This window comes from Pinus tabuliformis, chromosome 1_2 (genome assembly GCF_031772625.1).
Source record: "Pinus tabuliformis cultivar Carrire ecotype Pingquan chromosome 1_2, CPIR1, whole genome shotgun sequence".
Classification (NCBI taxonomy): domain Eukaryota; kingdom Viridiplantae; phylum Streptophyta; class Pinopsida; order Pinales; family Pinaceae; genus Pinus; species Pinus tabuliformis.
Genome location: NC_142298.1, coordinates 987,327,487 through 987,340,034, shown reverse-complemented (window position 1 = coordinate 987,340,034; position 12,548 = coordinate 987,327,487). Strand labels below are relative to the sequence as shown.

The window sequence follows — 12,548 nt, the reverse complement described above, 5'->3', positions numbered from 1 at the left end:
AGACAATAACGACCTTGGGAACGGCGTTTTCTGTACCGTCTCGGTTCTAATGGTAACATAGTTGTTGAGGACCCTTTATAAAATCGAGAGGCACCCTCCTCTCTATTATAAATGAAATTGAGGGCCTTTAGCCCTTTTACCTTTTAAATAGCTAGGGTTGGTGAGGGTTGATCTCCTTTAATTCATTACTTGGGGCTGGATGATTCACATGTATGTATGCTCGAACTGGATCTTCTACTACTAGCAATAGGCCGTGACTAAGTGGATTTAGCTAGAGAGTACGTGTGTGATGCACTCAAGAGTAAGGCATCAAGGAAGACTCGAATTCCCCGGAGCTGTATTTTACGTCTTCTTTGCAAAGAAAAGATTTCTCATTTACCTGGAATTAAACCCTCACCGAAAACTATAACACGTTTACCTGTGATTAAACCCTTACCAAAACCTATAACAATTCTAGCGAGTGGAGGAAGTATCGCGTTCTTGCCGAGATAAGCGACTGATGACTTGAGCCGTCGCGATGTAAGTAAAAGGAATTTTGTTGCTTAGGTCTTAATTTAAGACACATGAGCACGCCCCACTTAAAAAGTTTGTTTTACTTTTGTCTTTATTTAAGACCATTAAAATGTTAGGATGGGTATTTAAGACGAAATTAAAATTTCATTTTGAATAAGCGTCTTAAAACAACCCTTCATATAGTAGTGTTAGAGTTTAGTGTGAACTTAAAGTGGCCAGATTTTCATAGAACTAAGAAGTATTTGCTCTGTCTATATATGTTCTGTAATCAGTTACAAAATCTTGCATATTCGTGTATCTTGTTTAAATGAATGCTTTCTCAGAAATTCGTTAAAGGTTCACTAAGGATTCTGGAGTGTTGTTAGAAAAGCAAGAGGCCGTGTTAAGAAAATTCGGGCATTAGATCCGTTAGAAAGTTCATGTAAGAGAGAGCTCATTTGCAAGATTGATTCTCCGCCGAAGGAAGCCCCATGCTTCAAAATTGATATCAGAACCAAGTAACGTCTTCATTTATTATTTTTTCAATTAACCATTTTAAAAGTTAATCCTCCAGCAACGATTTTCATGTCACTACATTATTAGATTATTGAGCATTACTAAAATTGTGAGAGTTTTATCCCTTCTCCATTTGAAATAGTGAACGTTCAGAAGGATGCAATGTTTTTCAAACTATATAATCAATGTGACTCCCACCTAGGAATCGTGGAAAAGCATAGGATGTCCTATTTTTCAGCCCCTGCTGTAAAACGGAGAGTCAAAATTTTAGTAGAAAGTCAAAGACGATAACAATAGAATACATTTCCACAGCATTGGGTAAAGTGACTCCTCTCTACACGCTACGTTGATCTACTATATATAATCTACACGTGATTAACAAAATTGGATTTTAACGATTGCGTATGGTGGCATATGAACTTTTTGAATATACCTATTTCAACTTCTCTTTTACAACAATCACATGGACAGTTAAAGTAACTCGATCACATGTAGGAGCAGAACAGACTCTAGGAGCAAAGGCAATACTGAATCTCTGGTTACGGTTATGAATACAACTGTGCTTCTTGGTCTTTACTTAAATTGCAATCAATAAACAACTAAATTCCATAGAGAAAAACAAATCACAGTTTTCAAAACAACAAAAAAAGGTATGGAAATAGTACCATGGAAAGCGGCGTAATCAAGTGGCAACAATTTCTGAGTTTCCGCGCAGAAGACAGAAGAAGGCGGGAGTTTTTTTTAATGTTCAGATTGAATTAAAATTGGAAAACACTTGGCTATACACGAAACACGAACACAAGTAAAACTGTTTTTATTCTTGAAGCTTCTGCCGATTCACGTAAATTTTATGGCCATAAGAGGGTACACACGTTATTTAATAAGATCAGTTTATTCTACACCTGGAATTTTCCACACGGCGCGGTATCTTTATCTGAACTTCATCACTGCCCGGCGCGCCCGCTGCCCGTCGTCTGACGTAAACTGCTCTCCGGCGGTGTCAGCGTCACCTCTACTGTCGCGAAACTGCGTGCAATCGAAGCGGCGGCTTTGGAGATGACGGGCAAGCGTTTCTTTAGTGGCAAAGTGCGGAAAAACGGTAAACTTATAACACGTGGTATCCTCCAATAGCATTAGCAAAAATTACACAACGTACATTTCTGAATGTCTACTGGTTATGACCCGTGGAACGTGGAGGGAACCGTAATCATTTCACAAACAAACAAATAGTATATATATATATATATCTAAATAAATTTTCTTTGCAATTTGGGTTGCATGGTGATTTGTATTTTGAATATATAAATAAATTTAATTTAATTTTTTAAATAATTAAATTTTATAAATTAAATTTATATTTTTAATTAATTTCTATTTAATTTTAGATTTAATTTCTATTTATTTATGGTAATTATGATTTGATTAATTAATTTTATAGAATTGTACGAAATTTAGTTATGAAATTATATATATAATATGGGTGGGATGTATGGAATATTTATATTAGGAGTATCTAGAAAAAGGAATTACCTTTTGTGGTTCAACATAGCCGTTAAGAATCAACATTGAGAAAAGTTTAACAAAATGTCGATATCTCTATGTATATAAAATTAAAATGATCTAAAATAGTTAGACTAAGCTTGTGAAAGGATGTCACTCTGGAAAGAAGAATATGTGAGTAGCACATTATTGACCGTTGAAAAATAAAGAATCCATTTCTGAGTCATCGGAAATGGATCGTTGGGGTTAGTAAAGCTGGTTCCTGAGCCGTTATATATACGTTTGTTTCTTCAGAGATTCAGCGGAAGCTTATTGTCACTTTTTATATGCTTATGTGCTTCGCCTTATTCCATTCTGCTTCTCTTGCTCTGTGGCTGGAGTGCGGATATCATATCGTTTATTGCCTTCCAACAATAATTGTGCTGTTTACTTCAACATAAATTGTGTATGTCACACATAATACGAAGTCCTGAAGATAGATTGATTATGTACAACACGTACGCTTGGTCTGATAAACGCTCGATGGCGTCAAATATTCTTGGCTTTCTCAGTGAGAAGAACATATTGGTCACTGGATCGACCGGTTTCCTTGGAAAAAGTATTAAATATTTCAGAGACCAATTTTTTTCTTCACATATATATATATATATATGATAATGAAGCTTAAATGCTGTTTACTTGTTCCAGTTTTCATCGAGAAAATATTACGGTCGCAGCCCGGGATTGGCCGCATTTTTGTTTTGCTAAGGGCGAATGATGCTGAGTCTGCCAAAATCCGATTCAAAAGTGAAGTAAGAAATCTGAGTACTCTTCCTACTCATAAATTGGCCAATGCTCTGCCTACGAATGATGTCATTTCTTTGCTATGAATGACAGGTTTTGAAACTGGAGCTTTTCAGTAGATTGAGGGAGCAACATGGAGACAGCTTTGAAAGATTCGTATTCGAGAAAGTTGTTCCTGTGGTTGGAGACATTGCAACGGATCATAATCTTGGAATTGATACGGAGAGCAGCAGAGAGCACCTCTGGAGAAATCTGGACGCCATTGTAAATATTGCAGCGAGCACCGTGTTTGATGACAGGTTCGCCAGTTCTATTTCATCTTGACTCTAGTTTATTTGTAATAATTTTATGGAGGCTAGATTTTTGGAATAATGATAATTTAGTTATTAATATTATGTTATTATTTTCGCGCTCATCCATCTCCAATTTACCTGAATTTCTATGTAGATTTAATTTGATTTTTTTAAATATAGAAATTTTAAAATTATATTAATTTTTTTAAATAAAATAATATTTATATTAATATTAAATTTTTATAACAATGAATCAATAGCTATTTTATAATGTAAGTCTATTTAAAATTGAAAAAATATATAAAAAATAATAAATTTAATTAGATTTCAGTTTCAAAATCTTTTTTGCAATAATGACTTTTCTAGTCCTTTATATTGTCAAAATTACAATGAGCTTGGGAGGTTTCTCTCCAAGCTTTCTGAGCATAGGAATAAAATCTTAAATCAAACTAAATAATTCATTTATTTAGGTCCGATAGACCAAAGTTTGGTCTCAGTGCATGTTAACCATCATTATCTTAAATATCATATATAAAAATTAAATTCGATAAAATTTTAAAATAGATTTTAATTTCCCACCTTAAAAAAATCATTTTAACATATAAATTAAAATAATTATTTATATTTAATATATTTCATAACTTCATATTTAAATTTAATTATTAAATTTATTTTAATTTTATATTTTTAATAAACTCTTTTTCTAAATTATATATATTAATTTTTTTTTGTAAAATATATGAAAAATGCCACCACATATACATGTAATTATACCTATTACTATAGTTCTAATAAAATTGAAAACAAAATTATTTATATATATAGATGTGAAATTTATAAAATGACAAATAATATTATTAATAATTAGGACAAGCATTGAGAGAAATCAAAAGACTTAAAGTGCAAATTTTTCTTAAGCATTTTAAGTCAAAAGAGGTTTGTATTTTCAAAGATTTTATCTTTCTTAATTCATAGTACATCAGATGTTAAGGTGTAGACCTTTTTTCAACATTTTCACTCAAAAAAGATTTGTATTTTCAGAGATTTTATCTCTCTTAATTCATAATAAGACAGAACATAAATCTATGTTGATATATATTATTATTATTATTTTAATTTCAAATTACTTTTATATAGAAATTCTATATTAAATAAATAAAAAGTTACAAAACTGTATATAATTTTTCTTTATTTTTTATGATAAAAAATTACACAAATTTATATAATTTTTCTTTTTTAATATATGTATAATTAGATAAATGGAATGGCACAAAAATTTAAATTAATGAACTATCATAATTATTACTTTAATAATATACTCAATTATCATCGCAACTTCACATTATTAATAACTTGTTATTTCATTTTTTTAAACGATAATAAATATTTTAATAGAAACATATTAAAATATTTTTATTATAAGTCGAAAACAAATATTTAAGCTACCATTCTTATTTAATTATATTTTTATTATATAATGTTTCTGAGAATTAGTTTGAGTCCAGAGGCAGAAGTAATTGGTGATCTAAGTTACCAAAAACACAAATTATTTGGCATGAATTAAAAATAAATTATACCATTTTTATTTAAATTATATAAAAAGCATGTAAGAATTAAAATGAAAGGGCTGATACATATTTTTCGTTTTTTGATATTTCATAATAAAAGAAGAACCGTGTGAGGTTTACTAGTCATTAAGTGGGGTGCGGAGTTAAAAAAAATTATTTGCATATGAGTTAAAAATAAATTATATTAATTTTATTTAGATTATATAAACACCATGTACCGCTTAAGAGTCATGGTAAAAGAAAAAACGTGTTTAAAGTGAACCAACAATCATTCTTATTCTTATATATTAGGAAAACAAATAGTTGTATCAACTGTCACTGGACTAATATATATGGAATGTACAAAAGCTTACGTTGTAGGACGCAAAAGTGGACAAATAAAAGAGAGTTGTCTGAAGCTGGGGCACACTTTAATGAACGGTAAAGGACTTGAGGGCGAATGTAGTCCACCTCTGAGCTTAGATATTGAACCAGAATTTGGCCTACTAGAGAAAACACAACTCAAACAGCAGGCCTCGTCAACTACTCACACTGCAAGCACAAGTTCGGTAAAAGACGCCAAAGTGAAGCGTCTCAAAGAATTAGGTTTGGAAAGGTGAGTCACTTAGACGCGTATTGTAATTTGCATTGATGTCATTCTGTAAAGGAAGGTATTAGACTAATTCATTAATTCATGCAGGGCAAGAACGTTTGGGTGGCCAAGTACATACTCATTTACCAAAGCTATGGGAGAAATGCTCATAGAGAAATCGAGGGGAAATGTTCCAGTGGTCATCCTCCGACCGACCATTATTGAAAGTACTTTGGCAGAGCCCTTCCCAGGCTGGATGGAAGGCACCAGGTGCCCATAAATATCCATCCTTTATTGCTAGAATCTGGATAGCACACATAAATATTTCATGATAATGTTATTAATATCACTATCATATCATTATTCACATTGATCCTGTGTTTTTTTTTCGGAATATCACTTAGAACTATGGACACCGTTACAAGAGGGTACGGCAAAGGACAAATTTCATACTTCTTAGCTGACCCAGAACTCATTTTAGACGTGGTCAGTCACTTCAATTCCCCTATGGTTGTTCCTAGATATATAGATTGCTTAGTATTTACATTTGATTGTTCAAGGGTCCCCTAGCTATGTTGTTGTTCGTAAATATATAGATTTCTTAGTATTTAGATTTGATATTGTTCGTTTGATGATGAACAGATTCCCGCAGATATGGTTGTAAACGCAATGATCGTAGCTATGGCCGCACATGCATACGAGAACGGTCTCTTTGTTTATCACGTCGCATCATCTGTTGCGAATCCATTGCGTAACTCTGTTGCAGCAGACGAGGCATATAAGTATTTTTCGAAGCACCCTTGTGTTGGTAAAGATGGGAACATAATTCATGTAAAACAGCTCCGTTTTCTAAAGAGCATGAGCAGCTTTCGCCAATACATGCATCGACGTTACAAAGCACCCCTAGAGGTAATTAATCTTTAATATATATACCCCTAGAGGTAATTAATCTTTAATAGGTCCTCTGAACTTCAATACGTACGTGACAGCTAGTGGTGGTGTTGAAAAACAGGTATTCAATGTAGTGAACAAGGTCTTGTGTTGCAACTTCACTGAACGTTACAAACAGATGCTTCGAAGATACAACAAAGTCATGTGCTTAGCAGAGTTGTACGAGCCATACCTCTTCTTTAACGGAAGGTTGTGTCGCGCCCCTTAAATATATTTTCTTATACATAATTATTAAGCTGTCATTTTTACCATAGCTGACCATGTTACGACTCACAGGTTTGACATCACAAACACTGAAGGCCTCTGGAAAAGGATGTCAGACGAAGACAAGAAAGCGTTCAACTTTGACGCCAATTGTATTGATTGGGTTCGTTACTTTTCAGATGTTCATATCCCTGGACTAGTTAAATATGTGCTGAAGTAAGAAAGGATGGAGCTGCCAGCCTCCAAATCTAGTAAATGTCTTCTATTTTATGCTATGACTATGAAGGGGTACAGAGGAGTTTGCTGAAGGAGATCAGAGGAATTTGCTGCTGTACTTGAAATTAACTCAATGTGCTACCTTGTTGGATATTTCCTAGTGATGCAGCGTTACAAGTTCCATAACCATTTCAATGAGCAGCTCTGTCAGAATTTTTTTTGTGATGTACGAAACAAAATTCCACTGAAATAAGGAGTGTAACGTTTCTTCCATTACTTATTTTTATTAGAAAATCATTATTAATATATTATATGTGCAGTATGATTTATTCTTTCATTCATACCAAAAAAAAATTATGGATTTTTAATGTAATATCAAATATTTTTGTTCTATCAGATTATTATTTAATTGTTAGTACATTTATTTTATAAATGAGAAGAATAAATGTTAAATTATTTTTGATAGAATGATTATTATATGAGTTTATCAATGTCATATCAATGTTTTTATTGATTTTGAGCATTAAAAATATAAATGATATTAAAATGCTTTATTATAGAAGAGATATTTTTAAGTGGATGTCTATAGTAATGAGTTTCTTTATATTATTAATTAATGTTATTAAAAATAAAGTAGTTATGATTAGTTTAAGTTTTAATTTAAATTGTAATAGATTATAATTGGAAAATTTTCATAAGAGTAGTTTAGAGTTATGGAAGAGATTACTATCAATATTAAGAAAACAATGATCATTTTAAAGTGGAAGCCTCAAAACTCTAATAACATAAGAATGCTCCAATGAATGGAAGCTTATATTCTGCTATTTTAAAATGATACCTTTTATAATTATAGTGGAATAATGCAATTAAGATGAATATCCTAATCCCTTTTATTAAAGCATATTCAAGATTATTAAAGCATATTCAAGATTAGATGCAAATTATTTCCAATAAGCTCTTCATATAAGTTTGCTTTATTCTTTTATAGATTACTTAGAACATAATAAGAAACAGTTGATTAAAGTTAAAGAAATTTATAACCACGACCAAGTTTACCCATGTCTTGAAGTATTTCATACATTTCTATGGATTATAGAGAATTAAGCGAAAAAAACACATATATTGAAAAGGAGGAAAAAATAGGATATCTACTTGGTGTTATTTAGAGGACGATTCTAAGGATTTATATATAAACAATTATGCTTATAAGAACACAACTATTTTCAACTCTAATAGGATTGTGGCTTCTTCATCCAGAACCAAATTTTTCATATATTTATGAATACACGTGATTCTTACTTATGAGCACACTTCTCAAACTACTTCACTCATAGAATTGATGCCAACACAAACATTTAGAAGCTCTATCTTATGGATATACATTATAGGTGCAAGTATTTAAAAGAACACATCTCAAAGGGTGATGGAGTGACGCCATACACCCCATTGTTGTAATAAAGGGAAAAGAAACTATTAAAAATAACAATACATGAAGTGTGGATGTCTTTTATGTAATGTGAAGTAGGTACCATAATTTAGGTATTTTAAATATGATTCAATATATACTTTTCATGGAATGGACATAATATGGTTCATTTGTTGATGTATACACCACCAATGTTTGCGGTTAGTGTTAGTTGAGGAATTGTATTTTGGGTACAACAACCTATGTATATATATTTCATTTTCTCTTATACAAATTGTCATTTAAAGCCTTTGGTGCTCCATAGATAGATGTGTTGCTTAGCAAAATTCTAGTTAGTCATTACCATAAATTTGAGGGATGATTTCAATGCAACTAGGTTCTCAATAATATGTTAATGCAACTACGTGTATGCATTCTTAAAAAAACATAAGCTTTCTTGCTCCTACAGCCTTAATGCTACATATATTTCCATGCACTATGCCACATAGTTTACCAACTAAATTTTTTCAAGGCCATAGGTGTTAAAAGCACATGCTTATTCCTATGTTTATTAGTAAAAGGGAATAGTGCAAACAATTTTTACATTGTTATGAAAATTCTCAATGCACCTATTGGAATCATTAATAAGTAATTGTGAAGGACTACTTTTAATAGGCGATGGAGGAGATTTTGGCTTTTTCATTGTTTGTTTCAAATAAGTTTACTATTTAGACACAATTATTTTTATATTTCATACATTATTTTTAAATTAAAAAAACTAAAAATATATGGTTTCTCTTTAATTGTAGTACATTAATCAAATTGAGAGCACGTCTTTTTCTAAAAGAAATAATTTAGCTAAATTTAATCAAATTGAGAGCACCCACGCTCTTTTTAAGAGAAATTATTTGACTAAATTTCAAAAGTTAAAAAAAAAAAAAAATTTTTTTCCATATTAACATTAAAAATAAAAAAAATTGCAACTTAATTTATCAAAATAATTTTGAACCTATGCATACTTTTCTCCTAAAAATAGAATATTTCCATAAATATAAGATACAATTTCTTAACATTTACGCAGAATAATCTCAAATTCTATGAAATATTCCTTACAAATTAAGATTCATGTAACTAGTGGAACTCCGGGGAATACCATAAAATTATATTTGAAATAAAGCTACGTATTTAAATCAAAGGAGAGTTTCTAAGGCTTAATATTCTTTCGTTTATGTATTTGAATACGTGTAGATAGTAGACCATATTGTATTGCAATGGACCATTCTCATTCCATCATATTTTTGTATATTCAATCTCCTTCATAGACTTATGAATGGAAAAAAGAACCTTTATTAGTGTTTTTTTCATTCAATTTTAAATATCCCAAAATGGATCTAAAAGTGAACTAAAATGTGTGCCTTATTCATGAGGTTTTCAATACCTTTGAAAGGGGTTAAAAGTATGCTTGATATCTTTTTCATAATTTAAAGAGCATGAGAAAAGAAGAATACGTTGATTGTCGTATTTTATCATTGGATGAAGAGGAGAATTTGGAAATAAACTTCACAATGAAAATATTAGTAAAAGAAAGATTCAGATTTTCACTTTTAACAAGCATGAAAAGATCACCAAAAGAAGGCTCTTTCTTGAGAGACAAGTCATAGGATGATATGCATCTAGTTCTAAGTTTGACAAAACCAACATAAGAAAAGTAAAATAAAGATTAAAATGGTATAGCAAAGTAAGGCCACTCATAGGAATGGCCTCTCCCAAAGGTAATGTTTGGTTGTAAGATGGAATCATTACTGATGCAAATTCAAGAGGTCAAGTGTGATTACAATGGTGGTAATTCGGGTTAAAGAAAATAGCAATGTAATAGTATGCAACTAGTTGTTGATAAAAAATATCTATAAGAAACCATCAAGAACCATAAAAGATAATGGGAACCCCACTTTTGTAGCGTATGGCTAGAAATGAGATGAAGAGAGAGGAATGCCTCTCAAGTTAATGAAAGCATGAGCTCTAAAGAGGGTTCTTGGGCCTAAAATGTAATGCATCATGGCCAACAAAATGGAAATCAAGTGCTACTCTACAATGTCAGTGAAGGATGGAAACTATCATGTAAGTTATGATATGAAAACCATAAAATCATAAAACTAAATTCACCTAATTAAGAAATTTAATCCATGTGGGCATCAACAAATTCACACGGGGGCTTCATTGGGGGATCAATATCATACCAAGTGCATTCATGGGATTTTCTATTGGCAGGTATAAAAAATGGAGCTCAAAGTTAATGAAAAAATATAAAGGGGTATAGAAAATGTTAATGAAAAAATGGATACCTACAATATCTATGGAAAGTATGGGTTTTTTAAATTGGGAATGTGTATTGAGTTTTTATTGGTAAGGGGTTAAATAGTTTTATTTTTAGAGGTATTTTCGAATATGTAGTCAAATTAAGGGTATTGTTTAGTATGCCACAAACACACATGATATGTCACAAGTTCATTGAGTGAAGCCCCCATGCAAATTTGACCTTAATTGAAACTTCTTTACCTCATAACTCAGTAGGAAAAACATGAAATATTCCCTGGGGTTGCAAGATATGCCTCTCAAAGTTTCTCAATGTAGTTTTAGTATAAGGCAACAGAGCTATTGATGCAGGGGCATCTAGACCGGGCCAGCAATGTGACGGGGTGGTCACATGTTGTGGCTAAATGCAAGACTTGAGGAAGACTCAGTTGTTAAATTTGTGTTAATTTCAATAAGGGTAGGTAGTTAAAAGTGGTCTAGTTTAGTTAAATGAGTTATAACTGAATAACTAATTCTTTCTTGTGTGGAAAGAAGTAGCTAGGTATGACTGATGTATAACTTCCTTTTGGTAGAATAGATCAGGGGAGATTAGAGGGCAGAAGAGAAGAAAAGAAGTTTGTAAGCCTACGGGATTTTGTAAAGGGCCATTGAATTGAAAATCTGGCTATGAACCAAGAGGTTTTTTTGTATTTAACTTCATGTTTGTTTATGAAGGACTTATTCTGAATTGTGTACATAGTGAATCTGTGAGACTTTACGTGTGTAGAGAAATTTGAAGTTACTGTCAATCTGTGTTTGAATCGAATGAAATAGAGGGTTACCGTTGTTACTGTCGATTTGTGGTTGAATCGAATTGAAAATTGACAGCGTATTTAAGATCACGACTTGGAAGTCGTGTTTTGGTTCATTTGTGGATTTAATGCAGGTGTTATATGTACTTGAAACCAAACGCTGTGAAGTTAAACGAAATCGAATGTTGTGAGGTTGAATTGTAGTGTTAAATGCCGAATTAAATGGGTAATCCAAGGATCGAAGGACTGTAATTTTGTGTGGGCAAATGTTATTTTTAGTGGCGATTTCATTGATATTAAAATGCTTAAAATCGATTGTCGTTTGATGGTAAGCTGAATGAAATTACGTTGGAGAGAAGCTGTTGGTTAAAACGCTGTTGAATGAAATTGATTTGAAATAAGATACAAAGTTGTATGAGGTGTAGAGTTCTGTTTTAAACTCTGTCTATTTTAATCGATTGGAACAGATTTTAATTACAGATGGGTGCTCGGCCTTGAACGATGCGAGGGATTCAACCCATTCGATGGATCAAGTTTTAAGCAGAAGAAGTGTTTAATTAACAGACATGATAATTAATTGCAGAGGCGTTGTATTGAATTTAACAGATGGTGATCAGTTCAAGGAGGAAGTGAAACCATAAAATTTGTGAACAGATGTTTGAGAAGCTTCCACAAATGAATAGTGTAGAATTTGCCCGGACTGGGAGTCTTGCTTGGGAAGTTATTGAAGGTGCATTTTTATATGTAGGAGAGTGGGAATGATTCTGGGTTTTGCAGGGTAGACCTGCATTAAGTGGTATCAGAGCAGGAATAGCTCTGTGTGAAGAAACAAGTTTTTTTTTTTTTTTCTTCTTAATTCAAGTTAATTGCATATGATGAATGACTGTCAGATTTTGAAACTAATGAAGTTTGCAGCACAGGGACGCAGTGTAGTTGAGGAAGGAA

The 12,548-nt window shown here is 31.9% G+C and overlaps 1 pseudogene; it reads left to right on the top strand.

The window, feature by feature from the left end:
* The first annotated feature begins 3,030 nt into the window (after window positions 1–3,030).
* On the top strand, window positions 3,031–3,615 carry LOC149209347 (putative fatty acyl-CoA reductase 4 pseudogene; annotated as a pseudogene).
* Window positions 3,616–12,548: the final 8,933 nt, after the last annotated feature.